The 5,464-nt window shown below is 45.4% G+C and overlaps 1 long non-coding RNA gene across 1 annotated transcript; it reads right to left on the bottom strand.

Moving 5' to 3' along the window:
• Positions 1–2,211: 2,211 nt before the first annotated feature.
• Positions 2,212–3,275, bottom strand: LOC138525559 (uncharacterized). The gene is made up of 3 exons (XR_011283357.1): positions 3,227–3,275; positions 2,888–3,046; positions 2,212–2,621 (listed from the first exon to the last, which is right to left on the bottom strand). It is a non-coding gene; the product is annotated as an uncharacterized lncRNA (long non-coding RNA).
• Between the last annotated feature and the right edge of the window lie 2,189 nt (positions 3,276–5,464).

Genomic DNA, 5,464 nt, shown 5'->3' on the forward strand with positions numbered 1-5,464 from the left:
CACGCAACCGTCTCTCTGACACATGTTACAATGTAAGTGGCACCTGTGAGCGGTTTTATTGCTGTATATGTGACAACAATGCGGGCATAAATTGCGAGCCCCTAGGAAACTCTGAAGGTTTAAGATTCCATAATAGTGCTGCTCGTGGTGTAAAATATATATAGTGTTCTTATTCACATTGTCACCTGCCGTGAAGTATTTCCAAACCCTGTCCTCATTATACAGGATTTTGATAGGCACACCAAAGTGATCCTCAAATAAACGCAGATCATTAAAACCAACCATAACATCAGGTGGTATACCCAATACGCTGTGAACCTCCATAGCTCTTGCCTGAATGTATCCATCTGTAACGGTTCTAGGCTCTAGCAGGCCTATAATGCTTGCAGCCAAACATATGTTCAGGTCCCCGTAATTAAAATCCAAGAGCCAGCGTTTCTTCTTGGAAACCACCATACTGTAAAGGGTTTTCTTCAGGGGTCTGTACACACCACCCTCTCTAGCCCTGACAACCACCGACACGAGCCTCAAGGGCTCGGTTACGACCAGTTCCGCCTTACTTTGTAGCAGTTTTCCAATGTTTTCTAGAAACTGCAAAACATCAAAGGTCTGCCGAAACGATCGCCTGGTGAAAAGAGGCCTGTTTAAAACAGTGCTGTCTAGGCGTATCTGGACAAAATCGTTAGGCCCAACCGTTTCAAGAATCTGAGAGATGAGCCTTTCAGTAGTTTCTGTGATCACTAAGAGCCCTTGACCGGTGGATCTTAACCTATCCAGATTTATAAAGCGGAACACCTCATAGTGTTCAACGCTTCGAAACTTTGGTAGATCTCGCTGGTATGTGCCCATACTCTGCAAGAAAACCGTGTCAGTTTCATCCGGAGGGGGTGTGTTTTGGGGTTGAGCCTCTAAATCTTTAAGGGCTCGCTGCATGATTATCATTTTAGCTTTTCTCAGGCGTTTGAGAAACATTTTTCGCTGCCTGAGGGTTTGAAGCCATTTTAAACGGCGTGCCGGTAAATCTTTTAAAGAGATACCTCGTTTTTTAACAAGGTTTGAGGGGGTGTTTGTGTTTTCCAACACTGGCTGCAGTGTTTCGGGCGCAGCATTTAAGCAGGACTCGGATGTACCCATCCCAGGGTCCACCCCTGTGCTTAAAGGCTCTGGGGGTTCTGCAAAACCAGGCCGGGTCGGTATATGCTTTTGTAACACCCATTTCTTTTCAAGTTTGTTTTTACGAGTTGGTGGTGTGTTCTTTTTCATCCTTTTTTTAGCTATGGTGTTCACCCTGTTTTTAGAATCCCAAGCGAAAAGGGCTTGTTTGGCCTTAGACACGCGCTTACGCATGTCTACTAGATGTTTTTTACCAAACAGATGTCTCAAGCGCCAGGCCTGGCGTCATAATCTAGAGCTGTTATGCGGGCCTGATAAGTGTTTTTCCTTTCGCAGTTTTTTTAAACCGGGGGCCCAAAATAACTCTTTTACAACGTGTCTCTTTTTAGAAGCCCGGATATTTACAAAACTGTTGGCTGTGTTGAGATTCACAGGCGCTGGGTTATTTAAGGGTTGTATATTCGAATCTGTACAATAAATGATGGGTATGCGTCTTTGTTGGTTTATACCGTTGGGCCCCCTGTAGGACAGATCAAGGGGTTTCGGGGAATATCCTGTTTCACGGATGACAGATGCATATCCGCAGTTTTGAGACCCTATTTTTATGGGGGAATCTGAAATTATTATAATAGGCGTCGCCTCTAGGACGACCCTGGTGTTAGGTTGAACACCCCCACCTTCTAGAGCTTCAGAAGTCCTAATAGATCTCTTGGTGTTAGGGACCGTAGGTGTGTATGCCTGGGGTGGTGTTATATCTCTACAGCCCGGGGGCCACAAGAGCTGATGACCAGAGCCTATGCGGATGGGGATTGCTGGAGAGTACACAGGAGGCGGGGTGATCTCACCCCAAGCCGGAGACCCCTGTGGCGGACTATCAGAGACTATGCGGTTGGGGCTCGTTGGGGAGTACAAATGAGGGGGTGGGCTCTTACCACAGCTGGGGGTCCACGGACGTGGGCTAACCGTCCCTCTGTCTAAAAGGTTTTCGGAGCCCACTACCGGGAGCCCCGGACCCGGTATAAGCGCACCCCCTGTCTGTGTCTCCTGGGGAGATACAGCATTAACAGGTGCTACGGGTATGAGTGATTCAATAGGCAGTGGTATATGATTGTTGGGAACAATAATACGTTGGGGGTTAATGGGTACTACAACATTTGCAACCCCTTGAGACACCCGCCCCCTTTTAAGCGATAAGCCCCTGTTTTTATTTAAAATGAACTTGTTTGCAGACCCTTGAGACACCCGCCCCCTTTCAAGAGATAAGCCCCTCTTTTTATTTAAAATGAACTTGTTTGCAGACCCTTGAGACACCCGCCCCCTTTTAAGCGCTAAGCCCTGCTTTTCATTTAAAAGGAGCTTTACTGCCCCATCTAACACATCATTACAAACAGCGGCTTTATACAACAGCGGTGTAGGCGGCTGACCTGCAACTGGAGGGGTTCGAGCTGTCGGGGTCACAGTGGACGGCTGCGCTATAACTTCTTTCTCAACAGCAGCAGCACACGCCCCTAAAATAAAAGAAAAAAAAAACAGTTTTAGTTTTATATTAAAGACCAAGTAATACATTACGGCACATTGTTCAGGTCAAACTCAAGTTATACGAACCCCTTTAAAATATTAAAAGAAACTGGTTGATAAAAATTAGGCCTGTGCAGCACTCTGTAAAACCCCATAACGGACCGCTCATGTTCTTCTAAAGACACGCTGAAATATTAACGACACCTGCTATGGAAAAAAAAAGAGTAGCTCTCAGTGATCCTTTAAGCATACTTACATTCTGTACCCCAGCCAGGGTGCTTCCTTTTTAATGACGGGTTCACCGCAGGTGTTGGGTATCTGGCATGGGTCCTGGGGGTGGCATCAGAGGCTGATGGTCCAGCGGTCTGGGGATCTGAGGAGGGGCGTGATGCCGTTGGTCCCACACTGGGTGTATCTGCAATAAAAACCAAAGAAAACAGTTACCACCAGGTTCTACAACAAATCGTCACATGGCAAACCTATGCTTCAAATACATCATCATGTTTTACCCTAAAGACTCAATTTGTGGAAAGCATCAGGACTCCTATAAAAAAAAAAGCATACATGCTTTACAGGGTTCACCTATAATAATTACCTGCTACAAGAGCCGATGCCTCTCGCACATCTGCAGAAGCGGCGCCCGCATGCATCACCGCTAGAAAATAAGGAAACAACGTATGTTATTGTAAATACCCATTATTAAATAACTATAATCATCTTATGCTCGTGCCATAAAACTACATTATGTATATTAATAACAGTTACTAATAACATCTGTATTAAAAGTACACACCGGCGGTATCGATACTAGGAATTCCGTATTCTGCCAAGAGGTCGATAAGTGCTTCGGAATTTATACATGCGTCTTCCAAGGAGGCATCCCATGCAGCATAGCCATCTGCTGGAAGCAATAAATAAAATAAATAGATAAATAAATATGCCTCGGGTCTCCCATACTGCAAATGCCCAATCCTTGGGGGTAACAGACACCCACACGTACAAGAAGCACAACAACCCCTGCTTGGGTCCCTTATTAACTGTGGACCCTTGGGGATCAACTCGATGGGGACCTGGACAGGGAGGCTAATAGTTCTGCCCTGCCTTGTTGTTGAATAAATATTATTTAAAATGTACAATATACCCCATTGTGCTGTTTCCTTGAGCTAGCTTTATCAAACAGTAACATCAAACATAGTGCAAATGCCTTCCGGCGTTATTTCAAAACAGCCTTCTAAAAGTTAATGGCTTAAATGGAGCCGTAAATATGCGACTGTTGTAAAATAAAATGCCTAAACCAGGTGTGCCATCAGCCCTTTCATTTATAAAGAACAGAGGTGTATACTTCAATGAATGCCTGTAACCCGCGGGTGCTTTAAAGCTTCTGTAAACCTTTATTTATTTATTTATTTATTTTTGTCTTAAAATAACAGGCATGTCTTTTAAAAATGAATGCGCTATTCCTCACGTGTGTTTTATAGAGGCTGTAAACCAGGGCTCAAATCATGGTAAATGAGAAACATTGACTGGCCACTTTGAATTTGAGTTAAAGTCGAACTCGTGGATCGAACATCAGGCGGCTTGCCGCCAGACACTTCACCAGTGCACTATAGAGCCTGATGAAAAAGAACAAGCAACTAAAAGTTAAAATGTCCCATTTTGGTACTGCAAGATCCAGGGAAAACATTTGTATTCGGCCTTGGATTTTAAAGCATCCCCACATATTAACGTTTTCAGAAACACTATCAGAAGAAAATATCCGCGCTTGGCTGTGTGTGTGTGTTGATTTTATGAAAGGCAAATGCCATGTGTGCTTTGCAATTTGGCTGGTTATGCAAAGCCAGTTTAATGAAATGTGCATAATTCAACTAAATATGCTCATTTCTGTAGGCGTCCCATCCCATGCTGTTTGTTTACGAGCACCCCCCACTTTATTTATTTTTTTTTTTTTTGTTGTAAAGTTGGGGCTCTGCAGCTGCTGTTTGCGGCTGCAGCGCCCTTCATTTGCAGGAATGATTTTTTTTTTAAATGTCCGGGGAGCTGCGAATTTCCACAGCTCCCCGGCCACTGGAGCACATGTGGCACACAGGCCCCCCACCCCCAACCCATGGATCAGGGAGGGGGCCCATTTTTAAATTAGCCCTGGAGGGGTGAACAGGGATGGCTCGGCCCAGTTCACCCCTCCAGGACGAACACAGTGAACAGCCTCAGCTCTGCATGATGCCAGAGTCCCAGGCAAGCTTGTTTCAATAGATAAGGATTATCTTATCTATTGAAATGCGCTTGCCTGCGGCTCTGGCTTCCTGTTGCTGGGCCTTTGTTCACCAGCCCCCAGCAGCAGGAAGCCAGAGGCAAACCGTGTGCCTCTTGATACAGAAGCACATTTTTCGTTTGAAAAATAAATACATGCGTGGATTCGCATTGAGATGTCTGGGCAGGGGTGGACTGGGAACCAAAAGAGGCCCTGGAAATAATTTTCAAGGTGACCCCATATTACACATTTGCAGCAATCCCAAACCATTTCCTAAGAGAAAATGTGAAAATAAAATACAAAAGAGGCCCATGGTGCAGAGGCCCACCAGAAATTCTCCAGAGTTTCCTGTAGGCCAATCCACCCCTGGGTCTGGGGCTTACAGCAGCCATCCGCACCATGTAGATGCTAATGCAGCCACTCAGGGCGGATGACTGCGGCATACAACGCTCATCTTAATATAAATAACTTACAACAGTGCAGGCTGCAACTGTGGTGCCTGGGCCACAGTGCTTTAAACGGGCTGGGACCTCATAAGGATGCCTAGCTCCTGAAAGGGGGATTTCAAGACGCTACATTTAAGGT

The sequence above is a fragment of the Ambystoma mexicanum genome, chromosome 7p (genome assembly GCF_040938575.1).
Source record: "Ambystoma mexicanum isolate Mex_15411 chromosome 7p, UKY_AmexF1_1, whole genome shotgun sequence".
In the NCBI taxonomy this organism is placed as follows: Eukaryota; Metazoa; Chordata; class Amphibia; order Caudata; family Ambystomatidae; genus Ambystoma; species Ambystoma mexicanum.